General features: G+C 41.7%; 2 pseudogenes; both read left to right on the plus strand.

Annotated features, from left to right (window-relative positions):
• Positions 1–12156, plus strand: part of LOC142004706 (uncharacterized) — a 63694-nt pseudogene extending 51538 nt beyond the window's left edge.
• Positions 12157–12239: 83 nt separating this feature from the next.
• On the plus strand, positions 12240–13557 carry LOC142004822 (uncharacterized; annotated as a pseudogene).
• Positions 13558–15625: the final 2068 nt, after the last annotated feature.

Raw genomic sequence — 15625 nt, forward strand, 5'->3', positions numbered from 1 at the left:
ATTTTAAATATCTTAATTTTGCAAGATCTTGCAACATCTTTAGTGTTCAAAAAGTTGAATAAGGCCTTTTGACTTTCAATATGCTGTAGCAAGTCATCTGCACATTAAGTTTCATGAAAACTCTGTAAAGCCTACAATAAAAAAAATGAAAATTGCCTTTTTAAAATCACATTTGTATGCAGATATGTCCCTATGGCTTCCTCATATCAGCTGCCAATGACATAATGTGCACCAGAACTAAATGGAACCAAGCTGCCCATCTGTATGCTTTAAATACAATTGTCTGCCAACAACTTTAAACAACCAGACAAGCTTCTTCATTCTGGAAAATTTAATTTGAAAAGGAAAAGCGTAGTTGTGCTTTGTGACTGTCATCTAAGTTAACAATACATCACTTATCACAGTTTGCAACCTTTGGACAGAAAATATTGCCATCACATTGGCCTCAAGCACCACCAAGAACATGAGTTGTCAGAGTAGGCTGTAGTGGAGAACACAGCTTGACAAGCAGGCACCAATTCCTTCTTCCTAGTTAAAATCAGTTGCCAATTATGAGGCATCAGTCAACGGAAATTTGTGAATTACACATACTAATTGTCCAACGATTAAAGGAAAAAAAGAAATCCATTCTCCTATCTGTCATTTCCTCCTTCTAGCTTCAAGAGTTAGCCTTTCCTTTCATCAATTACACCAACACATGTGGGGACATAGTTCAGATTAGAATAGATATAGAATGACTTTAGTTAGATAACCCATGATTTTTCTTGGTATTCTTTACTAGAACGGTACTTTTCATTCTGCCTTTTCATTTAATATGGAATATTTACAATAAGAGGGTATATTATTGATTGAACTGTATTTTTATAAACTATTTAAACCATTTTTCATATCATATGCACCTAAAAATGTCCATCTTCAAAAAAGCAAATGATCAAGTTCAAAAGATGTCCATTACCTACCACTTGCTTCCACTTCATTCTCCTATTGGGTCTGTCCTTATAAGTTGCCTGGCTTTCACCTTTTACAACACAGTTCACTGGAATACAGTTCTTCTGCCTGTGTCCTTGACCCCCTTTTTGAAGGAACATGAATGTATTTCCCTGTCAAAGACGGAACTGCATGGACATTCCACCCAAATAACCATATTATTTTATAAAACACATTTTATTAAAGGAGAATACAGTAAACCCTCAAAATGCGGGATTTCAAGTTCCACTTAACTTGCATTCGTGTGAGTTAAGGGAAACTCAAAATCCAGCTCCTCCACCCCCAGCCCTGCCTCATCCCCACCAGCCCTGTATGGCCCCGGTTCAAGCCCCACACCGGTGCCACGTAGCCCCAGTTCAACCCTCCCACACATGCTTGCGGCTCACACCTCCTCCTCCAGGGCTTGGCTCAACTCCACCTTCCCACAATCCCTGCAGCCCTAACCCATCCCAGGCTTAACCCCCGCCTCCCTCCCATGGCCCCAACCCACTGCCAAATTTAACCTGCCGCACCTGTCCCCAAGCCCCATCCCAGGGCTTACCTTTCAGAAAGGGCTCCAGGTGCCCCTGCTGCTTCCCCGGCTGCAGAACATGCATTCTGCCCTGGAAGAAAGTCCCCCTGACTTTTGCAAAATTCAAATTACGCAAGGATGCATGGAAACGCAACCTTCACATAACTCCAGGGACTGCTGTATAAAGGATTTAGAATGAAAAGATATGAAAAAATAAAATTATGATGTAGTTACTGCAGCTGATCATTGCCAAAATACACAAAAACCTGGTTGGCAGTAGCATGCCCTGGTTTCTCGATACTTGAAGGCAAGTATTGTAAATGATTCAGTAACTAGGCCTTATAAGAGCTACTCCAGGCAGGGCTAAGACGCCTGGCTAAGTGAAAGGATATTTTACCAGGTCTACCAGGAAAGGGGAAGCTTGCACATACCCTAAGTACAAAACAAAAAGCAGTCAAGTAGCACTTTAAAGACTAGCAAAATAGTTTATTGGGTGAGCTTTCGTGGGACAGACCCACTTCTTCAGACCATAGCCAGACCAGAACAGACTCAATATTTAAGACACAGAGAACCAAAAACAGTAAGCAAGGAGGACAAATCAGAAAAAGATATCCCCACCCTTGCTCTGGCTTATTTATACCTGGCCCTGCAGATTTCCAAGACCAGCATCTGATGAAGTGAGTCTGTGCTCACGAAAGCTCATGCTCAAAACTTTTCTGTTAGTCTATAAGGTGCCACGGACCCTTCGTTGCTGTTAAAGGCTTAAATTGTTACAGTTTGAAGTGAGCAATGGCTGCTCCCTCGTAAAGCCTAGCGGCAATATATGGTAATCACCTGACTCTGCTGAGCTGGATTAACTCTTCTGGGGGTCATGGGCTATTAGACTTTGTGGGACCCTCTAAGCTCCAGAGCGGGGCCAAAAATGAGGGTTTCAGAGTGCAGGAAGGGGCTGCAGGTTGAGGCAGGAGGATGGATGTGGGAGCGGGTAAGCGCTCCCAATGGGGGTGCAGGCTCTGGAGATAAGGAGTTTAGGGTGCAGGAGAGAGCTCCAGACTAGATCCAAGGGGCTTGGACTATGGAAGTGGGTTCAGGACAGAAGACTAAAGAAGGAGTTGTGGGATCTGAATGGAAGTTGTAGGCCTGATAAATAGTTATAAAGTCTCTATTTTACAGCTTAGTTTAGGGTGTTTTATAGTTTTTTTTTTTTCATAAACTTTGGTTTTATAGAAACTGCTATTAGGTATTGTAAAATAGTAAGAAATTGTTTGTGAAATAAATGATTTTCTTTTAACTTTGTAAGTTTATAACAAATCCTGTCTCTTCCTTAGTAAAAGAAATTGCTTTCTCTGAAATGAACTGTCCGCTCAAAACAAAAAAACAGTCCAGTAGCACTTTAAAGACTAACAAAATAATAAGCAGTCAAGTAGCTCTTTAAAGACTAGCAAAATGGTTTATTAGGTGAGCTTTCATGGGACAGACCCACTTCTTCAGACCATAGCTAGACCAGAACAGACTCAACATTTAAGGCACAGAGAACCAAAAACAGTAAGCAAGGAGGACTGTTTCTATTTAACAAAATAATGTATTAAGTGATGAGCTTTCCTGGGACAGACCCACTTCTTCAGATCCAAACAAAAAAGCAGTCACTCAGCACTTTTGTCAGTCTCAGTGCCACATGACTGCTTTTTTGCTTTGTCCTTTGTGCAGGTGTGGAATGCATGAGTGTATGCAGACAGACACAAAACACCAGCACCAGGTGATCAGAGTGATTAACAAGGAATTGCCAATTCAGGTGTTGTTCAAATTCAAGATGAGTGAAGAGGGGCAGAACTGACCCTAACGCAAAGGCACACACCAGTGAATGAGATCTGTGAATGAGATAAACCAGCTGCAGTCATTCCCAGGATATTCATCAAAGTACTGAAGGAGCATGACAATGGAAGCAGCCTTGAAGAAAACAACAGTTAGCAATTACAGGACTCCAGCATGACACAGCAAAACCCACAGACTAAAGTTGGGATTTATAACTAAAACGGTTGGGTGTGCACCCAAGAAGCTTTGGGCTAGTGCTGTAAAGAGAACTTCGGAGCATCAGACTGCAACCAACAGAAGCCGGCTCCTTCCTTGGGCCCAGTCTAATTGGCCATGAGAGAGAGATAATGTGCATGTGTACACATATGCTGATTTCTATGGTGTATTAGCAGTAACTGTGGGGTATTGCCTTTCCTCCCTGAAAATGATCCCCTGTGCTCTTGTAAACATAACACCAACAGGCCCAGGCTGCCAGCAACAGGGATTGAACCTGTGATCACAGAAGCTAAGTCCTGTGCTCTACTGCATGAGCTAAAGGCCAGCTAGCTCTCAGCTAAGGATGTAAAGCAGAGACTTCACCCACCCTCCTATGAGATCTCAGTGCCTCTGGGTACTACACAGGCACAACAGAGTTAGGGTGCTGGAGTTGGCTAAGGGCTGAGACATAGGGTCTAGGTGGGAGTTAAGGACTTATGGTGCAGTAGGGGCTCAGGCTAGGACAGAGGGTTGGGAGTAGGGTACTTACCTGGAGCAACTCCCCTTTGGTGGGGGAGAAAGTAGGTGGCTCAGCATTGCCTACACTACCCTGCACTTGCCCGCAGACACCATCCCCTGCAAGCTCCCATTGACTAGTGGGAGCTGTGGGTATGGAGCCTGCAGGCAAGGGCAGCTCAGGGACAGAGCTTCTCTAGTGCTGGCAGCAATGTGGCTCCAGCCCAGTGGGCAGAGATGGCAGCATGCAGCACCATCTTCCACACAGCCAGGCAAGTCCAGCAAATGTGCAAAGGCTCTGGTGCCTACAGCCCAGGGTTCTGAGTTAAGGCGGCCTTGAAGAAAATCTGCACTTTTGTCAACTCAGTGATCTTCTTGCCTGGGGCCCTGGGCTGCAGCCCCTAAAGCCCTTTCTTAATCTGGCCCTAGCTACACACAGTTCCTGAGATGGTCCTGCTGTGAGTGAGTGTGAGAGGACTCGATGACCTCTCAAGGTCCCTTCCAGTTGTGTGATATGTGTATATGTGTAACTCCTCTAGCTTCATTTCAGCTCCTGGCTTGCCACGTGGCTGCTGCCTCCCAGCCAAGCCCAGACACTGCCTTGTTCAGGGTCTTTCCCTTCATCTGCACCCTAAGTCCCTAGCTCCCTCCCAGATCTTCCACCAAATCCCCTGTCCTTGTCCTGAACCCCCTACTGCATTCTAAATCCCTCTCAGGCTCCCACAGCCGAACTCTTAGCCCACTCTGAGCAGTGGGGAGGGGAGCTGTAATCCTTTGTTTAGCAGATCCAACACAATTTTCTTCACATACCCATATTTAAATTTTGCCCCAACACTAACCTAGATAAAATTCTCAGTCACAAAATAATTAACTTTTAAAATGTTATTATGAGAACATATTTTAGAGTCTGCTCTTCCTGTTGGCATTCAGCCCCATATTGGAGAGCAAGTCAGCCCCATCTGAATTTCCCCAACTACACCTTCAAGGCTTTATCAACCTCATGAGATTTTTAAGTTTTTCCTCTAGTTCCACTTCCTACCTACTCCAAACTTGTTTGCTTAAACCCAGGGAAAAGGTAGAACTATTAGCAATCACTTTGCATGGCGACTGTCTGCTATTGTGCTTTGATGGTTGCACTCATTACTGGCCTTATTTAATAAAGCCAAAGAAGGTGTGGTTTACGCTCCACATCTTGTCTCTGAGAGATTTATTTTTAATAAAGAAGATTCAGCCCATCTTCCCATTTCCCTGCACAACTTAAGAAATATAGCTTTGAAATTAGGGCCAGAGACATTGAGCTTCTGTAACACATAAAAAAGACAATAAGATAAATTGTCACAGTACTGTAATTCTCCTGGTGAAATACACAAGATTTAGGATTATCATAGGTTACATATTCCTAACCTGGAATGAGATTATGTCTCTTAATAAAAGCTATTGAGAGATCAAAGTGGGATATGTGCCCCTTTGAATGCCAATCACTTTCATGGAATCAAACCCATCTTGTATGGGTTTGTTAGTAGATGTTAACCCTTTTATTCCCCTTTATTTTCTTATGTATTAAATTCATTTCCATATTAACTCTTTTCCTAGAATCTTCAAGGTATTAGCAAAGAGTGTGTTTGAGCTTTAAAGCCTAGATGGTTCTTAGCCTGTGGATGAGCTGTATTCAGGAATTTCATGTGTTTTGAGTATTGGGCTGTACCTCACTATTGCTAGTACCTTCAAGTCTGTGGGTATCTAGATATATAAGAAAAAGACCCTCAAACTAAAAGAAGTGTGTTGTAAAGAAGACTAGGTGATTTGTAAGGGATGCCTATGAACTAATTACATTCTGTGATTGACAAGAGATACTTATTATTGTAGATGTCTTCTGTAATGTCAGAAATAATGATACATTCAAAGATGATTTTTTTGACTCATTAAGAGCTGCCAGTCATAGCGGTCCGTAATGATGACCAGATTAGAATTCCATTTAATTTATTAATCACATAAGCTAACGATACTACAAAAGAAATTCTGTAAGTGACTAGGTAAAATGAAAATGTCTAAAACAGGAAACAGTGAAATTAACTGTGGGAATGAGGGAAGTTTGGGAGACCGATGGCTTGGAACTTAGATTGGGAAAGAACACCCTCATCATTACACAAAATCAAGAGAAAAGGTCCAAATTACCTTCTCTTCACTATCTGCAAGGGGTGTTAAAATATATTTTCTTTCCGTATTCTATACAGTGCTACATTAATCTTGGATTAAGTAATTCTATTTGAGCCTATTATTTGACAATCTCAAACTGTTATGAAAGTTAAAAATACAAGAGATTCTTCTTAAGAAGCCTTTTTCCATTGCTAAAACTGTTACATTCAACCCAGTAGTGTGCACACAATTCTACTAATCAGTGGAAGATGCACAGATGGACACGAGGGCAGAATTTGGCTTTGAAATTATATGAAAAGGGGTCTCGCAGCACAGAGAAGACAATTCGGTTTTAAAAAGAACATTTTCAGGCAATTATAACACTTTATTCCTCACATTCTTTTAGGGCAATATCCTTCTGTCCCCATTATGCTACATAAAGGGCTGGCGCTAAGCAAAGATGCCTCAAAAGTCATCCATCCAGAGCCAATCCTTCCGCAGCAGATAAAACAGAAAGCAAGCTAAGACTATATCCTTAGGACCCCCTCAGAAGCATGGAATAGCAGACGAGATAGGGACAGGGCTATATCGTGGTAAGCTTCCAAGGTGAGGCCGCACAAGCCTACTGATCCCATAATTAGAGTGCCCATCCATCGTGTATTTGGTGGGACCATCCCAACGTATTTTTTAAAAGGGACTAATTGTCCCGTATTCCCCCCGCTCCTCTGCTGACCTTTTCTGCCAGCAGCTGCATGTGCACTGGCTGGAGAGCACTTCCCTCAAACCTTGGGGAAGCAGGGAGAGCCGTGGGTGGCTGCTGCGTCCCTACTGCTTCCCCAGGAGGGCTGGCAGCTGCCGTTTCCCTGTGCCTCCTTGGGAGTGCTGGGGGCTCCTGCTTCCCTAGAATCTGGGTGAGGGTTGGTGGCTGCCACTTCCCTGGAGCTCAGATAGCGCTGGGGGCTGCCGCTTCCACAGGGCTCCCACAGAGCCCTGGAAGCTGCCGCTTCCCTGGGCTCAGGGAGGGCCAGGGGTTCCCGCCACCTTCCCAGCTCTCCAGGGCTTGGTGAAGCTGGGAAGAGCCACCCCTCCCTCCATATGTCCCTGTCCCATATTTGGAGCAGGGAGATATGGTCGCCCTACCCATAATGTAGCTGAAATACTATATATTTGCAATGAAAAATAATAGAAATATTTTTTATTTAACCTTGAGTGCAGGTGCTTGAGGAAAGGCAGGTTTAATTAGAGAATCAGGAGGTAGATGGCAATTCTGAAGGGGACTCCTGAGCACTCACAATCTCTGACCCAGCTCCTGCAGCCAGCACCATCCTCCCTCACCAACTTTCTGGGGCTGCACTCACCTCCCACTCACAAGGTGGCAGCAAGCGATGCAGGCGCAGGCCGGAGGATTCCAGAGGCACAGGGGATGGCAGCTAGAGAAAAGCAGCCACTGACTGCACAACTGCCCCCTGCTCCTGCAGAGTCCTCTGGTCAGCCACCACCTGTGCCTTCTGCCTGCTAATGCAGGGCCATCCTTACCCACATGCAGAATACGTAACTAAGTAGGATATCCAAAAATTTGGACACCATTGGGTCTTAACATCCATCCACCTCTTGATATTAATCTTTTGTTGCTCCACTTTCTCTGGTGAGGACCTAGTGAAAAACTGTACCAGACCAATTAGCAGAACAGGAAACCATTTAATAGGCATTTGCCAACCCCAGATACATACTGTCAGTTTCTGAATTGATTATTAGCCTAGAGCAGTGGCTTTCAACCAGTGTGCTGCAGCACACTGGTATGCCACAAGAACTGTTCAAGTGTGGCATGAAATTTCATCCGCTGCCCCTTGCTGCAGCTCTTCGCAGAGCCCCAGGAGAGTGGTGAAGTATTGGAATGCACTTCCTAGAGAGGTGGTGGATTCTCCATCCCTCGAGGTTTTTAAGTCACAGCTTGACAAGGTCCTGGCTGGGATGACTTAGTGGGAGTTGATCCTGCTTGATGCAGGGGGCTGGACTTGATGACCTCCTGAGGTCCCTTCCAGCCATCTGATTCAATGATTCTATTCTATGAAGGGTCTACTCCAAGAGCCAGAGCAGAGCTGACCTATGAATCTAGTCTACAGTGTCAGCCCTGATGATATGTATTAACAACTCCTTAATGAGTTTTAAACTGTTCGAACTGGGGTAAATCAGAGTGAAGAAAGAAATTGTTAATGCATTTCAGTAGTGTCAAAAGAGCTGCTCCTAGCTTGCCCTAGCATGACTTTCCTCAAGCTCCTAATGTTCTGAATACTTCCATGCTCTCCCAACTATATTAGCATTTTGTTACTCTTTTCTGTTGTCTGTACACTTGACAGATTCCATCCATCTCACTAAATCCTCCAAAGTGCTCAAATTTTCATACACAAGAACTAAGATCAGCACATGGCTTCATCCCTGATCTGTCCCCAGTTTTATTCAATATTAAATAATTTGATGCCTCATGCACAGCTGTGTGTGCACTGCATTCTTCAATTTCAGATGGGACTCTAAAGATCATCATCCCCTTTATCTAAGAAAAGTAACAATAAATAGCTGGATACCATTTGAAGAACAATACACATTTTTGCAAGAAGGAAAAAAAAACAAATTTATTGAGGAGCTATTTTAGAGGTATATCTTGGGTAGAGACAGCTTGTCAAAACTTGCATATATCCATCTTCCTGCAGAAGTGCCTTAGGCAAATCTGTTGCTTTAAATTTTTTAGAATAAAGTAGCCTAGTAAATACATGTGGTATGATTATTTGTTCTTAATGAGACAGCACAGTTTTCTACATACACTCAAAACTTGTGACCACATCTGAATTGTGTCTAAATTCAAGGACAACTTCTTAGCCCATATACCTCCTACCCAGTACAATTTCAAGTCACTCATGCAGATTATTCTTCCCTGTAAGGGGAAAAAAATCATGGGAACAAAGTATTTGATCAATGTAAGCACTGTTTTGTTGAAGAGTTCCTTGGCCTTTAACCAGCAAAAGAGAAGTTGGATACTATAACTATCAGAGCTAAAAATAAAACAAAACAATCCAATTACATAAAAGAGAGCTCAAAAGATCCATTTCATAAATATATTCCCCTTTCAAAAAAGAAGTGCAGTTAAATTAACAGCTGTAATATGTATGTCACAGTGCTAGTTATAGCAGAGCCATAAATGCTATGATCGATTCGAAAAGCTAAAAGTTCCAACAAGTGCCTTTACCCAGAGATTGTGGTTGTGACATTTTAGTGGATTTTTATTAATTTGTACATTAAATTTTTAAAAAAGCAACAGCAAACAATTAATTAAGGTTCAGGAAAATAAGTGGCTGTCTGTTTTTAGTAAAAATAGCTAAATTTTGTATTCAATTAATAGATTTTAAATGCAAGACTCACTGGCACACCATGTAACTGTTTTTTTAAAAACAAAACACCCCATTTGTATCATGTTGAGGTTATAAAAAGACAGGGTCACTTCTGCCTTTCTAATTTACTATATATGTTCAAGTATCTTTCCACCACCCCATTATCTTTCATATAAATTGGATGTGGGCGGATGGGGAGGGGTTCACCCAGAATTGCAAGTACACCATACCAGCTAGATATTCATAACCAGCACTCCATATCAGAAGGAGACAGGAGCAGCAAACATAGAGCCACCAGGCAGCGGGTCCTCTAGCATGTCTGTATCACGCCTACCCTTATGTATGCAGAATACTTTATTCACCAATAACAGTAGTACTGTACATTGTAAACTTACATCGTATTTGCTGTATTTATTTGCATTTACTTTGACTACACTGCACTTATGGAAAATGTAACTAAAATTTACTTATGGGTAAAATGCTGGTTATTTGAGAATTCCGGACCATAGAATGCCAGATATGAGAGTTTACTTCAGCAGCCCACTAGAGAACAGGGCTGGGGGAGTACAGCTGCACCAGAGGAACTGCCAATGCAGGACTGTTCAGTAACCCTGTATGATCTGCCTGTCTCCCAGCAACATCCGTAATCCAGCATGATTTTAATTAGCAAGCTGATCACTTATCATGGGTGTCGCCAAGTTTCCGGTGGTCCAATAAAGTTCGTCAGCCACCAGTCCTGGTTCTCAGTGTTCTGTGCTGTTATGTAGCCGTAATGTATCCCTGAATGTCTTCTAAGAACCCAGTAAGCAGAGGGAGAGCTGGTAATGTGCTGGAGAGTATTAACCTCTTGTGGTCCCACAAATTCATTTGTCACCATTCACATCCTGAGAGTACCAGATTAGAGGGCTTCAACCTGTAATCAAAATGTGGTTGGATCAACATTGAGAATATTTGTGCATGAGGCAGAGACAGCAGCCACATTTGAAGTTTAGTTTTGGAGTTGGGACTGAGTGTGAGAGAGAGCAGATGACAGCATAACAGCCCTTGCCCCCACTGTGTGGCTGTATAACGCTTGTGCCACAGTAAATAAAAAACTGTTCTCTGTACTGCTGTTTCCACACTCCCGTGTCTTTGCCTCATCGAGAACACCCCTTCTTTATATATTATTTTTATTTTGCTTGAATTTTTTAAAATATATCCTTTTATTACTTCAAACCTTTTCCAATGAAAACTAAGATGAAAAATAGTTTTCTTGAGAGGCAAGGCTCCTTTACATTTTGATGTTATTGTTATGTTTATCTGATCTGTATATTTTTGAAATATTTCTTTAGTTTATTTTCCTCTCTACAGAAAGTAACATGGCCTGGAGATTTTTTTGTTTTTTTGTGAACCTCCTTATAGGCTCTAGGAAGTCTAGTTGCAATAGCATTGGCTAAGGTATGGCAATAAAGCTAACTTGTCTACTACCCTTAAAGAGGATATCAGTTAAAATAATCATTTGTGCCCCATGTTGTTTTTGAATTGCAAGGGTGCCTCACTCTGGAGGATTAAATATGCAAATTTAATTGCTATCTTTATATACGCAAACACACACACATGTTCAAAGTTCATTCTTTAGATTTTCTAGACAAGTCTGGTGGCCATGTTTATGGAACTATATTACAGATACACAGTTTATCAAATTCATTATTTAGGAGTGTCATATGTGGCTGCATAGGAAACAAGTAAGACATAGCCTACATTATGTGTGTCCTCTGAGTGTAAGTTACACTTAATTTAGAATCCTAATTGTCACGGTAATGCATCTACACAGCTGTTGGATGGCACAAAAAGAAAAAGAAAAAAAAAGAGTAGACAGTGAAATCGAATACTGTCAAATTAAGAAACCAAATTTAGCTAGCTATAGTGGTTAATAGGGGTCAATCTCAACACCAGTGCAACAGTTAATAAAAATGTTCAAACATAAAATAGAGGCTCAAACACGGAAAAATAAATAAATAAAACCAAATGAGTCACCAGCACCTCATGAAGCCCCAGAAGGGCCAGATTTACAGCCTGAGGAGAGCAGGACCTCTGCTGAATCATGCGGTAAGAGAAACACTGAAGAGCAATGCCCAACTGTGAGGTCGAGAGTTCAGTTTGACGAATTCCAAAGGCAAAAAGATTGGTTGTTTGCTTCCATTGGAAAGTTAGAGTGTAAAACATGTAAACACATCTCCGATGTAAAGCTTTTTTCTGCTTGAGGATAAATATCACTCCGCAATGGGCTGAATGCCAGATTTCATCTTTTGAGTAAAAGAAACTGCTCACATCACTTTGAAAAAATTAATGAATACAAAAATGCAGCTGCTGACAACTGAAACTGCAAAAATTCTAGAAACAGCTAAGAAAACCATCCTGATAAACATTAATGAAAAAAATGAAGAAGCAGCATTCAAAACCACTGTTCATATGTTCAGGACAGCTTACTACTTTGTGAAAATGAATTGGTCACATACTGACCACAAAAGCCTGACTGACTTCCAACAAGCGAATAGGGTGAAGATGGGGTGATTGCTTCAAAGTGGAACTGTCTGTGGTGATCTCATACAGCAGTGTTTCTCAATTTTTAAATAAATTCCCCTTTTTCAAAAAATAATAAGTACTACCAAACTTCTCTCATGTCCCCCTAGGGGTATGCGTACCACCAGTTGAGAAAAATGGTCCTAACGTAATCTGAGGTCTTGAAACAAGGACCATTCAACCTTACTGTACCCTGTTTCAGGAGTCAGATTTATTTTGCATATCATGAAGTTATACCTCACTTAAAAAATACTCACTTACAAAAACATGCGAAAATATCACAGAAGAGTTCTACTGAAAACTTGCTGACTTCCTACCATCTTATCATCAAATAAATGAATTGGAATAGAAATATTGCACTTACATTTCAGCTTAATGCATATGAAGAAGTAGAAACAATTACTGTTTAAATGAATTTTTAGATTGTACTGACTTCACCAGCATTCTTATGTAGCCTGCTGTAAAACTAGGCAAATATCTAGATGAGTTGATGTATCCCCTGGAAAGCCCTGGCATCCCCCCAATGGTACACAAACACCCCTGATTGAGAAACACTGCCACAGAGCATGCCTCTCCATAGAAATGAAGAAAAAGAATAGTCTCCCACATAATTGAGACCCCTTCCAGGATCACTGTACTAGTTGATGAATTTACTACTCTTGTTCAAAAATCTATTATTATAATTTTTTTAAAAGCCAATTTTGATGGTGTTATGAATCCTGCAGCATTTTCTTTGGATTTCATTGAGTTAGAGTAAACAGTGCATTGCCTAAGAACATATTAACAACTAATTCATCACAATTCATTCAGGCAATTGTTGACAATGTGAGATGCAAATTATTCACCACCACAGCTAACGAGAATCATCAAAGCACAGTAGAAAGCAGTGTAACTGCTCATCAAACCCTAACTGAGCATGAATCTGTTTTGAAACCTGAAACATGGCAATGACATGCAGAAAATCCATGGATCAGAGAAACTGAAATTTGTGCAATGTGTGAAACTCTGAAGGTCAAGTCACCATGAAACACACCTGAGATTTCTGGAATATATGTCTTGTGCAGCACATCCTGTTCCTGAGAAATTAAATAAATTACTCCTCGCTGTAGACATTCTTGCAGCAAGTAATGCCGACTGCATGCAAGGCTTCAGAGTTATGAACAACATAATCATAGATAAATAGACTGCACTGACCATTTGTCATTTTGCAGATCCAGGTTTATTTCAGTTGTTGGACCTCCCTACTCAGAGTAGAATCCCATTGCATATGTTAAATCATGGCTGAGCATGGGACAATGGGAAGCCCATTCAATTGAGGGCATGGCGCAACAAGAGCAAGCCAAGCCACCAGATCAGACTTACTGTGCACCACTGTGGAAGCGTTTGATTTGGTACAACGACGTCATAAATTTGAGCATCACTTCATGGAACTTGGTAACTGAATTAGCTATCTGAATGACTACTAATTGGTGTGACTGGTACTGTAGTTAAGTAGGTATGGAGACCCTGAGGTTTGTGTGTTGATGGTCACAGAACATAGCACAAGAGCCTCCCTTTATCTTCTTTTATACACGCAGTAGTTAGCTACAGTTACAGCTCAGATATCTCATTCTCCTTTCCAGCAACCTATCATGCTAGGCTGCACTTGCTGAAGGTGTATTTAAGCAACTCTGCTCTTCAATAGCACTGGGACCAGAAGGTGCTGGGACAGGTTGGCTCTGCACAGTTACTAAGTGAGATTTTTGCTTGATAGGCTCCATCTTACCATCTGCTTGTACATTTCTTATTATTTTAATTATCTACAATACTATTGGTAACAGGCTAGAGATATGTTTAATTAGGATATGTGAAAGCCATCCTATAGAAGAACTAAACAAAACCTACTCCTTGGTAGTTAATTACCCCAGGGAGTACAACAGGCCAGTCAAAAAACTGTCTACCTTCTGCATTCCACTTTGTCTAATCATTAAAACAAGCAGCCTCCTCACCAACATCCACACAACTGTGACTGAGGAGACAAATGGATCTTCTCTGGTAATCTGGCCAGTTTCCGCCAGTGCTATGGAGGTTCAGAAAGGACATTAGTTTATAACCTGAAGATCTGACCCAGCATGCCCAATCTGGGGATATTAGATACAACGTTGGGTGGGATTAGTTCATCCCTGCTGTGGGAACACCACATACCTTCTTCCCCCAAATAAACGGCAGTTAAATTCCTCCTCAAGAAACCATTTCAGTGTGACCAGGTTATCACTCTGCCTCTAATCTCCCTGTTTTAAAGGTACATAAGAAGGTAGTAGCTATACAAATTTAGAGTAATCTGAAGGTTTCATATTTCCTTGATCATTTGCAAATGGAGTTGTGAGTTGGATATGGTACAGAGCCTGGTCTAGGCTCATTGATCGCTGATCTCCTCTTTGCCATAGACAAAGATCAGATGTCTGCTGACTTTCCCAAGTGAGTCAGCAGCCTTTGATACCAGCGCTAAGCAACACTGCTGCTGAGTGGTATTGTTCTTTCCTCTCCAACTGTCAAAGCCTCTTCTCATTCAACTCAACAGCAAAACTCCTTTTGATTTCAAATGGGAACAGGGCTTGTCTCCAAGAGATCAGGGAATATGATTCTGATCAACAGCCTGCAAACAGCTCTCAGGCATGTTCTGCCAGGCTTATATGACTGACTCTCCTGTATGTCATGCTGAGAAATTATTTTTTTAAAAAATGGGATGTAATTCTCTAAAGATGCATATGGCACACAGCTCTATGCCTTTTTTCTGTCAAACCCACAGAATGTAGCATCCTTGCTTTCCTGGGGCCTGGTGAAGACCACGACTTCAGTAAAGGCAAGCTGGCAGAAGCTTAGTTTGGACTGGCTGGGGATGGTGTGTCAAGAAAAAGTGGGGTAATTGTCCTTCCCAACTGTCTTTCCTTTAAAATCCTTTTAATTTGGGGTGCTGTTGGATCCTCAGTGACACCGGGAAGTACAAGTGGCATCAGCCACCCAAATCATAACTTTACAACCGACTCTGCTCAGACATTTACTCAGAGATGATCTTACCATTATGATTCATGTTTCCCTGACTTCATTATGATGATGCGTTCTGTTTGGATCCACATTCAAAGACCACTTGGAAATTACAGCAGAAAGAAGGCAGCTACTCACCTGTTTGGCAGAGTTAGCCACTTACAGCATAGTAGACCTCTTCTCTGAAAACTACTTGGACTCTCTGTTTTCTTCCAGGTATAATTCAAAGTCTAGACTATGAGTTATAAATCACTAAATAACTTGAGTCCCAGGTATGCTGAGAAATGTCTCTGAACAAGTGAGCCTGCCATGGCAGTTCACATCAGCTGAAAAGCTTGAGCTAACAGATCTGAGATTCAAATCTGCGGGCAATGGTGGCTCAGCATTTAACGTGAACTGCCCTCAACTTTTTATTTGGTTCCCTCCTACTGTTCTAACAGAGAAAACAATGCCAGTCGGAGACTATGGTCAACAGTTATGATACACTCTGCTTGATACA

This window comes from Carettochelys insculpta, chromosome 1 (assembly GCF_033958435.1).
Source record: "Carettochelys insculpta isolate YL-2023 chromosome 1, ASM3395843v1, whole genome shotgun sequence".
NCBI lineage: Eukaryota > Metazoa > Chordata > Testudines > Carettochelyidae > Carettochelys > Carettochelys insculpta.